The sequence below is a fragment of the Heterocephalus glaber genome, unplaced genomic scaffold (genome assembly GCF_053883595.1).
Source record: "Heterocephalus glaber isolate CG9 unplaced genomic scaffold, H.glaber_assembly_v1.0 deba00001662, whole genome shotgun sequence".
NCBI lineage: Eukaryota > Metazoa > Chordata > Mammalia > Rodentia > Bathyergidae > Heterocephalus > Heterocephalus glaber.
This window is the reverse complement of record NW_028258403.1, coordinates 5239772-5251092: the sequence shown is the minus strand read 5'-3', so window position 1 is coordinate 5251092 and position 11321 is coordinate 5239772. Positions and strand designations below refer to the sequence as shown.

The 11321-nt window shown below is 42.0% G+C and overlaps 1 protein-coding gene across 2 annotated transcripts in view; it reads left to right on the top strand.

Moving 5' to 3' along the window:
* Positions 1 to 11321, top strand: part of LOC147822325 (uncharacterized) — a 289748-nt gene that overhangs the window by 24028 nt on the left and 254399 nt on the right. The gene's annotated exons all lie outside the window — the stretch shown is intronic.

Below are 11321 nucleotides of genomic sequence, written 5' to 3'. Positions count from 1 at the left end.
TGTAGGACCCCGCAGGTTTCGGCAAGCTCCAGCCCCCTTTCTACATCAGCTTGCCACTTTTTTTTTTTTTTTTGGTGATGGGGAGTGATGTGGTGAGGAGGCCGAGTTAGTTTCCTTTGCTTCCCCAAACCTCAAAAGGGAATTCCTTCTTAAAAAAGCGTAGGTCTGTGTAGATGACAGTGCACCGGAGGGCCGATGCTTCTGAGATTGTCTTTGAAGGTGAGGCCTGTGGTCTTCTATGGAGTCCACCACCTGAAGGTAGAGGAACTAGGAGAGGAAACGTGATGGCGGGTAGCTGGCCTAAGCTTGGTACTGCCCTTCCCCCTGGTTCAAGGTCTCCTCCATCTTATAGATGGAGGGCAGACTATGATCACGGTAGTACTCAGTGTTCAGGACTGACCCTGACTCCATCTAAGGGGACTTCCCGTTTTACAGCGACTAAGTGGAACAAGGATCCTAGAGGGTCCCCCAGCCAGCGGTGGAAATACAGACTCAGGAGCACTCAAATTCTCCCTAATCGCTGTGTCTCCAGGTCTTAGCCTCTATCCTAGTTCAATAAATATTTGCTGAATATAAAAGTGCTTTATGAACTGAAAACTACTAAACACACAGTAATTATTGCCACCACCTAATAATTATTATTGCTGCCACAGGCCAGACTCTTCATCTGTGAACTGAGGATGTGGAATAGATGATGAATAAAGTCCTCACTGGCTATAAATTCTGGGTTCAAGACTTCAGCTTCCATTTCTGCCAAGTGGGCTGAAATGATTTTCCTCCTGGGTTTCTGGGAGAATTAATAAATCTGGATGGCTTATGGTACACTCTGGAAAGGCCTCAGCAAGTCCAAGTACAAGCATCTGAATTGGTTTAACCCAGTGGGTTCCAAATGTCAAGCTGAGCAGTGCTGATTCATGGCACCGTTTTCACTTGTTTGAGGCAAAATGAGAAAAATAAAGAAATATAATGAATTTCATAAAGCCTAGTATATTTAACTTAACAGTCCTTTATTCTGGATTGTGCTTTTTGTACCCTCTTTGGTGTTTGTCCTTTCAGAAAAGATGATGAAAGAGATGGAGGAAGGAGGCAGGGGGAGTGGAGGTGAAAAGATTTAAGATATGTAGTTCTATGTGATGAATGTAGTCATTATGTACTACAAACATTCACCAATAAAAATAAAAAAGAAAAGAAAAGATGATTGCAGCAGATAGGTAGGTTTAGAAGTATTGTTAGTTGGTGAAATCATCAGTTTGTCAACCTTAAGTCAGTCACTACAGTTAGAGGGTAGATTATCTTGGTCTGGGAAATCCAGAACTGGGGATCACTGCTTAATAAAATCATACTTGCTAAAGGTTCATTTAGTATTTGTATTGGTCAGCTGAGTGGCTGAAAAAAGGATTTCAGCATTCCACTGGGAGGTATGAATAGCAAGTGAAATAACAGGCATGCACTGGATTTATGGTATATAAAAAAGAAATTACAGTTGTGGTACTCAGCACATCCTGATGAGATAAGAGAACCTAAGTCTAATTTTCTCCATGTCAGAGGAAAACTGACTCTGACTGGTGCCCCTCAGTCTGAGCCTCATGAATTATTGACAGGGGCTGGATAGTGCCACACTGCTCTTTCTTCTTCATTGTTTGAGTTAATGCACTGTGGGAACACTTCCCAGCTCTTGGCCTGAGTGTGTGGGCCTGGGGGAGGGGGCACAGGACTGTAGCAGGGGTACTCAGGGCCTGGCTCAAGGGGACAGACCTGCAGGGCTTGAGCCCCCTTTACCTGTTTTCCAGAGGAGAGCCAGACGTAGGGCCTGAGAATTGGGGTGTAGGGTGGGTGAGGAAGGCCACACTTCAAAGAGCAAAGGATTCTGGGAAAAGAGAATTCTGGCTTGGGCGATTGGTAAATATCACCTGGCTCCTCCTCATTTGGGCAGGGTTGATGTTTGTCCTCCAGCACCATTTCTTTTGGAAGAATGTCTGTTTTGGAAACATTAGGGAGGGGGTCTGTGAACAGAAAAAGGTAGAAGGAAGGCAAAGAGTATGGGGATTTTTAGCTACTGCTCCTCATCAAATTGGTTTGTTGAAAGACATAGGGACTCTTTGGGGGAAATGCATATGTGGGAGTATCTCTTTGAGATGGGAACTTTAATATGAGATTGTTCTTATTTGGAGATGGGATCCTCAACCTCTCTAGATGAAATATCTCTGACTGAGGACAATGCTCCCATCTTCAAAGGCTGGCTGGGGTCCAGAGGGAATTTACCTTGGATGGAGTCTATGTCTCGCACTTTGCAATAGCCATCCTAGATTGGTCACTGAGGCACCGTGACTGATACTGACATAGTGAGAGACCAGCATAAGGACCAAAGACAAACAAGCTCCTTGGTCCTTAATCTGTTACTCATTAAAAGCATGATTTGTGTTTTCTTCTGAGGCAGTCAGGGACTTGAAAGTTTCTTTTGGCAACAAAACAAAACAAAACAAGACAGATGAACAAAACAGTGGATTCTCAGTTGGGCCCATAGATACCCAATAGGTAACTAAAAGCAGAACAAAACTTTACCTTCAGTTTGTATTCTCATTTTGTGTGTATGGGTGTGGGGTGGGGGGGAGTTCTTGCTATATAGCCCAGACTGGCCTTGAACTCACAAACCTCCTGCCTCAGGTCCCGAGTTCTGGGATTATGAACATGTGCCAGCACTCCCTACATATCTGTCTCTTAGTTGATCTACTCAGCTCTGCCTTTAAACATGTTAATCATTTAGGAAGTGTCTGTCTAAAAGCTGGCAATACAGTACAAGGCTGATTAGTCCTAGATTTACATAATTTATCTTATCCCTCTTCAAGATTGAAGACACCAAAGATGAGAAACTTATAGGCACATTCCACTACCAATGAGCATCATGAAGTATCCAATCTTTGCCCTAAACCAATAGTTAGATTCCTTGAATTCCAGGAAGACTTCTGTAAAGCTGAGACTGCCTCAAGCAGAGACCAAATTGTCCCCTCAAGTAATAAGGGCTTCTCCCAGGGCCATCTTGTAAAACCAGAACTGAGATAATGACAACCAGACCTTAGCCTGCCTTAGCCCTTCTATGTGTGCTCCTTCTTTGTTTGTTTTGTTTGCGGTACCGGGGATCAAACTCAGGACCTTGTGCTTTCGAGGCAGGCACGGTACCACTGAGCTAAATCTCTGGCCCTCATTCTTTGTTAATGGACAAGTCTGATCCTGTTCATTAGAGCTATGCTCTCTTTAGCTCCTCAAGCTCCTCAAGCTCCTCAAGCTCCTCAAGCTCCTCAAGCTGAAGTCCCTTCCCATTTTCTCTTATTTTCTAACTCTGCCTAATAAATCTGCCTAGGCCTCTCACTGCTGTATCCTGAAATGCCTTTCTGTGATGAGAGTCAAGAACCTGCCAGGCTGAGTGGAAGCCCCCATCTCCTCTTTGGGGGTTTGCCTTTGGGCCCTGTTTATGTTTTGTTTTTTGGTACCGGGGATCAAACTCGGGACCTTGCGTTTGCGAGGCAGGCAGCGGAACCACTGAGCTAAATCCCTGGCCCCGGGTCCAGTTTGTGATAACCCCAGTTAAGAATGGGCAATGTGGGAGGGCTGGTGTATGACTGAGAGAACTGCAAAGCAGGGATAGTAATAAGAATGTTAATAGCACTATTTATTAAGGACGTGCTAAGTGCTAGCAATTATTGGGTGCTTCTACTAATTTATTTTCTTGGTTTTTTGAGGCAGAGTCTCCCTTTGCAGTTCAGGGTGGCCTTGAACTTACTGTGCAGCCCAGGCTGCTCTCGAACTCTCAGAGATCCTCCTGCCTCACCTCCTGAGTGCTGGGATTACAGGTGTGTGCCACTATCCCCAGCTTGTTTCTAATACATTTTACTGAATATTTTTAATTGAATTGAGTGAGCATTTTTCTTTTCTTCTCCTTCTTCCTTCTGTTTTGCATTTTTACTGTCATCTGTGAAATCAGAGTGAGTTGTGAAAAATTGGTCCATTGTCAATGTTGTATAAATACCTTTCATTTTTTTTCTGGCATTGTTGGAGTTTTGTAGAAATTAATTTTCTCTTGGGCTGGAGATGTAGCTCAGTGGCACTGCTTCTGTCTTGTAAGAGCAAGGTCCTGAGTTCAATCCCTGGTGCAAAAAAATCTTTTTTTTCTCTGAATTGGGATTTTACTGTTAGGATTATCGTGGTTTTTTTAATCATTAAATATCTATTCTTTAACTTATAAATATAACACATGCTCATGACTTTTAAAAGGGGAGGATAGAGCCAGGTGTGGTGGCACATGCCTGTAATCCCAGCACTTGGGGAGGCTAAGGCAGGAGAATTGCTGTGAGTTCGATGCCAGCCTGAACTATATAGCAAGACCCTGTCTCAAAAAAACAAAAACAAAAAACCAAACCAAACCCCCAAAAGGATAGAAAGTTATGTGAAAGTAAAAGGTAACTCTTTCCTATGCTTCTTTTTTTTTTTGGTACAGGGGTTGGAACTTGGGTCCTTTCGAGGCAGGCAGCAGAACCACTGAGCTAGATCCCCGGCCCACCTATGCTTCTTTTACCCATTCTCCATATAGCTCTTGTTCTTGTGTGTCCTTTTAGAAGTACCCTATACATGTATATGCATTTTTTTCTCTTAAAAATGTTACTCACTGGGTGTAGTGGTGCATGGTTGTAATCTTAGCACTAGGGAGAGTGAGGCAGGAGGATCACTAGGAGTTCAGAGTCAACCTGGGCTATATAGTGAGTTCAAGGCCAGCCTGGACTACATGGCAGGCCCTGTCTCAAAAAAAAAAAAAAAAAAAAAGAATCTTTCTCATGAATGGGATGATATTATACATGCTTTCCTTCAATTGCTTGTTTCTTTTGTTTCTTATATCTGTCCCTCTTTTCTTTCACTTCTTAAAATATATTATTGGGCAGTATTCTGAGTGGTACCATAATAAATCTACTTTATTCCTCCTCTCCCTTGTAAAAATAGCTGTACAGTATTCTATTGTGTGACTGTTCCACACAATGGAATATTTAACTGGTTTCCTACTGATGAACATTTCAGTGGTTCCCAGTGTTTTGTTATTTCAAACAATGCTACAATGAGCAACTTTGGATATAAATACATTTTGTGTTTGGTGCAAAAACATTTGTGTGTTCCTTGAGTCAAATATTTTAAATCAATGGCTATGGTGAAATTACCTTCAAAGGGTAATTTGATAGATTTGTTTTCCTATGAATTTAACTGCTGCCCTACCCACCTACCATAGTACATATAATAGTTTAAATTTTGATGGTTGGCTTAAGTTCAGTGACAATGGAAATAAACCCTAGGGCTCAGTGGCTGGGAGCCCAAAGGAATTGGTGGCAGGGTGCAGGCCTAAGGATAATAAATTGCATCCATATCTGTCATTGAGAGTGCAAGCCCGGCATTGCTAGATCATAAGATTTTAAAACAGAAGCCAGACATTTGGATGGTAGTAGGAGATATTTGATTTTTAAATGTTGGCAACCAATTTACTTTAAAAAAACCCTAGTAAACAACACAGTAAATGGATCTGTTGGTGCCGGAGACTAACTCTGCCTATTTAAATGTGATGGGTTATTAATTTTGTGAGCTATTGCTCTATCATTGCTCTATTGTATAGCTTGTTCAATTTCTGGTTTTTCAGTTTTTTTCCCTGATTGCCCTGTATTTAGGCAGTTGTTCATGAATGCTATTTAGAAGTCATCCATCCAATCTTTGTACCAGTCTTTCGAGGAACTCCATATAGCAGCAGGCGGAAGGTTCTTGTAAAATGGGCATGGGGTTCTCTTTGCCCTGGTGCCAAGGATTGCTTCCTTCTGCTGTATTTGAGAAAATGTGGGGGTGTATGTGGACTTGTGCACTTTCCCAGTCTATTTTCAAATAGCAGTTTGCTCCATCTTGGGCCTTCCCGTCTTCTGATGCTGGTCTCTTCTGGAAACTGTGGGATTATGGTACTTGCATGGTTGTCAGTGGATGCTCAGATGCAGGCTTGGGGGCTAGGATGAAATGGGGATGGCCACACTTGCCAGCAGCCTTCTGCTTTATTCCTCATAATACCATTACACCAAGAAATTTGCTGGAGATTCAGGAGTAGAAAAAATGCTAATCTTATAGAAGGACAAATCACCCCTCCACCCATGAGCACAACCACATCCCTAACCTTGCTTTCAAAATTCTTGTTTCCTCTGTCTTCCTTCCCAGTTAGTGCCTGTGGTAGATGAAGAGGTGCAGATAACAGCTCAGGTCTTGCTCCTAGACTGGACTCAAGGCCTAGCTGGTGGGAACCTGATTAGCTGTGAGCATCCAGCCAGCTGTTAACTCCTTTAGGTCTGTTTCAGCTTTTGAAGGGAGGTCATACTTTTCTCAGAGTGGCCCCAAACGAGTCACTGAACAGGACTGTTATAGGGAACATATTTCTGCCTAATGCAAGGTTCCTCTAAAGGCTATCTTTACTTTGGAGGCTCTAGTTGGGCTGGCATTTGTCAGCTATGCACAGTGTACCTAACACTTCTCCTTCTCAATCCTGTCCCTCATTTTTCCTTGCATAGATGTTGCCCCAAATAAACCCTTTCTATTCCCACCTCCAGCCAGGTATCTGCTTTGCTAAGGACTCACAGACTCTGTCTACTTTCTTCAGAAGCTTTATAATGCAAAATACTATTCCTAACACTGAGGGGCTTCTGTCCTTTCCCTTAAACTGGAGCTGCAGTGTGCTGTAAAGCAAGAAACCTGGCATTGCAGTTCTGCCAATGTGAGTTATTCAGTGAGGGGCTTTAGTGGGTGGGCTTTGGTGGTCTAAGACTGGCACTGTGGTATCAGTCCAGTTCTGTAGCACCATGTGCATTTCATGGAGTTCTCTTTGCCAGCATAAGATGAAGAAATGTCCCCTTGCTCCTCCTGAGGTGTTCTGATTTCCTGCAAAGAATTTCTGGGCCAACTGAATACACACACACACACACACACACACACACACACACACACACCCTTACAACCTTCCAAGAGCAGGGAAAAAGTTATCTAAATCCACATTAATAAGAGAACCTTTTCCTGAGAGGTGGCCAGACAGCCCTCTCTGGAGATAACATTTGACATTATTATGCAAGGTAGTTTCGTTTCCCATACCTTGCATTTAGAACTGTGTAAGAGGCCTATGGTACAAATAAATAAATCTATCACACCCTTGCCAAAGGACAAAGCTCTCTCTTTCTTCTCACTCTCTCTTTGTTGGGCCAGATGAATTCTTGAGCAGAACTGTATACTCTTTTTAATCTCTGCAGAGGACAGATCCCTGAGGAGTGAGGGGGGTGGGTGGATTTGTCCTTCTGGTTGCATATACTCTGCTTACTCCTTTTCAATTTAACAACCCAATATTCTTACCTTTTGATACTTTGGACAAACACCACACACATTTTTGCATTTTGAGTTTTAACAAAAACTTTCCATTTGAACTAATCCTAACAGGTAGTTGCAAAACTAGTACAAAGTCCCCGAATATCCTCCCCCTAATCTCCTCCAGCGGTGACAACGTACAATGGTGACATCTGTAGTTTGTTTTGTTTTTTTGAGACAGAGTCTCACTATGTAGTTCAGGCTGGCTTCAAACTCATAGCGAGCCTTCTGCCTCAGCCTCCCTAATGCTGGGATTACAGGCATGCGCCACCGCGCCTGGCTGGTGAGCAGGAAATAGACTCTGGCACACAATTGTGAAGTAGACTACAAACCTTATTCAGGTTTCATAATTTTCACATGTGCTTGTAGGTGTCAGTGCATGTGTGTGTGTGGAAGTGTGTGCTTCTTAATTTGTTAGTACATCTTTGAAATCTCTGTGTAACGTAGCTGGCTAGACAGATCTACTTCATTCTTTTTTCTTCATTCATTATCTTGATGAACTATTACTTATCAGTGCCCTGCTGAGGTCTACTTCAATTGTTTATAGCTTTTGTCTAATACCCTTAATGTTGCAATAATGTTTTTGTACACATAACTAGGAGAACTTTTACTAAGCCCAGGCCAGTAGGTGAAGAGCAAGGGCGAAGGGCACATGTGCTTTTCACACTTTGATAGAAATTGCCAGTTGCCCCCCAGGAAGGCCACATGCTTTCCCAGGGCCAGGAAACCTCCCTGAAGGCCATTTCAGTGTGATGGTGGCCATTTCCTCACACCCTCATAGCACTCAGTTTCGCCAAACATTTTAATTTTTTGACAATCTGGATGAAAACAATTTTTAAAATTCTTCATTAAGATGAGTAACTTTTCATATATTGATAAATATTTGTGTTTCTTTTTTTCACAAACTGCTTGTTCATATACATTGTTCACTTTTACATATTTGGTTTTTACTTTTCTTCCTTCCTTTTCTTCTTTTTTTTTTTTTTTTGAGACAGGCTCTTGCTATGAGTTCCAGATTGGACTTGATCTCACTATGTAGCCCAGGCTGGGTTTGAACCACTCTTCCTGCCTCAGCCTCCCTGCCTGAGCCTCCCAAGTGTTGGGATTGCAAGGCGTGTGCCACCACACTTAGCTTTCTCTTTTTCTTTTTTGAGACTCTATGTTGTTCAGCCTGGCCTTGAACTCCTGGGTTCAAGTGAGCCTTCTGCCTCAGCCTCTTGAGTAGTGGGAACTACGGGTATGTGTGCGCCTCTGTAGCTGCCTTGTTTACTTTTCTTTTTACTTACTCATTTTTTTTTTTCCTTTGGTACCAGGGTTCGAATTTAGGACCTTACGCTTACGAGACAGGCGGTGGCACCACTGAGCTAAATTCCCGTCCCACAGCCCATCTTCTTACTTAGTCTTATAAACTTTTTTTTTTTTTTCCAGCACTGGAGATCAAATCTAAGGCCTTGTGCTTGCTGTAACACTGAGCTTCATCCCCGACTCTTTTTATAAAAACTTATTTCTGAGACAAGATCTTGCTAAATTCTTCAGGCTGAGTTCAAACGTGATCCTGCTGCCTCAGCCTCCTGAATACCTGTGATTAAAGGTGGCTGCCACCATGTCTTGTTCTTATAAACATTTGATAAAATTAACTATTTGACTATCATGTGTTGCAAATATTTCTCTCAGGTTGTCTTTTCCATTTGTATCGTTTTAATGCCACATAGAAATTTAAAATTTTTTATGGAACAATTTATTTACTTTTACTTTTATTTTTATGTATTTATTTATTTTTTGGTACTGGATATCAAACTCAGGTCCCTGTGCTTGCAAGGCAGGAGGTGGAACCACTGAACTAATCCCTGGCCCTAAAGTTAAACAGACATCTTTTTTTTTGTTTTTGTTTTTGTTTTTGGTACTGGGGATCGAACTTTGGACCTTGCACTTGCAAGGCAGGCAGCAGAACCACTGAGCTAAATCCCCAGCCCTATTTACCTTTACTTTTAAATTTCAGATTTAAATTTTTTGTTTGTTTGATTTTTGAGACAGGGTCTTGCTATGTAATCCAGGCTGGCCTTGAACTCAGGGTGATCCTCCTGCTCCAGCCTCCTGAGTGCTGGAATTACATGCGTGCACCACCAGGTCCAGTTTAGATTGAATTTTTTTTTTGATACCAGAAATTGAATTTAGGACCTTGCACTTGCCAGGCAGTCGCAGTGCCACTGAGCTAAATCCCCAGCCCTCAGATTGAATTTTTAATTAACTTTTTTTATTGGTTATGTTTGTGGTACATAACAGTTGCATCCATTTGGAGAGTTGGTACATATATAAAGCATATCTTGATAATTTTCCATTCCTTTACTCCCTATTCTTCCCCCTAACCCTTCCCCTGATCCCATTATCTTTTCTTTCATGCCTTCTGAGTTCTGTGTGGTGTGTTTAGAAAGGCCTTTCTTAGTCCAAGATTTTCTTATAGGTATTAAATTTATATGTGTGTTTTTAAAAAATCTTTAGGGCACATGATATTTGTTCTTATGCAGGAAATGGGGTAGAGATCCAGGTTAGTTTTTCCCAAACGATTAACCCATTGTCTCAACACTATTTGATTAATCCCCCTATGCCCTGATTTCATTATCATTCTTTGTATTTATTTATTTGTTTGTTTGTTTGTTTGTTTATTTATTGAGACAGGGTCTCGCTACGTAGTTCGGGCTGGACTTGAATTCATCATGTAGCCCAGGCTGGCCTCAAACTTGGAGCAATCCTCCTGCCTCTGCCTCCTTAATGCTAGGATTATAGGTGTGCACCACCATGCCTGGGTTCCTTATCATTCTTTGGCATATGTATTTGAGTAGATTTTTGGATTCTGTTTCATTCCATTGATTTGTCTGATTTGTTATTTAAAAAATTTATTTATTTACTTATTTTTTAAGGTTTTCCTGAGACAGAGTTTTGCTATGTAGCTCAGCTTGCCTTGAACTCATTATGTATCCCAGGCTGGTCTTGAACTCCCAGCAGCTCTCCTGCATCAATGTCCTGGGAGTGCTGGGATTACAGGCATGTGCCACCATGCCTTTTATTTAATAGAGATTTCAAGAGGAAGGAAGAAAGTGGTGCAGCTGCCATAAAATAAAGTGGAAGGGTACAGAAATTTAGAGGTAGGCGAGAGTATTCTTAGTTAGGGTGGTCTGGAGAAACTTCATGAAAGAGGGACATTTAAGATGAAGCTTGAACAACAAGTAACAGTGGACAAAAGTGGATGAGAGCAAAGACGTAGAGGCAAAAGGCAATGAACACTTGTGTGGGTGTCTGTAGTGTCTCTGTGAAGGAACCCACGCTGCACTACTTGTGTTTGTATGCATGTATATCTTGAAAATGGTCAAGAGGAAACTTTCATTTTGGTTTTACTCTTTTGTGGCATCTTGAGGGCATATTTATTAATCATAATAGCTGCAAGTTGAGCATATACTTTTTCTAGAACTATGTCAGTTTTGATTTTCACCGGGGAGCAAAGTTGATATTGTTATTCTAGGTCAGAAATGAAGAAAAATTCTTAAGTAGGTTAAATAACTACTATAGGTGGCTGGACTGAGATTAAAACCCATGGCCAGCAACTTAAAAAACCAGAATAGAAAATATTACAGTCCATCATCCATGGCCAGGATGTTTGTAGCAGAAGCTCTTCTTGTTCTATCTTTGTCATCTGGGATCCCTCTGCCACCCATGTACCATCCAGCTGAGTCCCAGTGTGCCCTTCTTTTCCGAAAACCAGCATGTTGTTGGCAGGTGCAGGGCAGCAAGAAATGCCTGGGAATCTATGTCCCTTCCCTAGCCCCTCAGCCCTATCCTATGACTGATGGGAGTGGGGATATGCATACTCTAGCTCTCTTGCCCTCTTTTTGGGTTGACTCTAAGGTGTC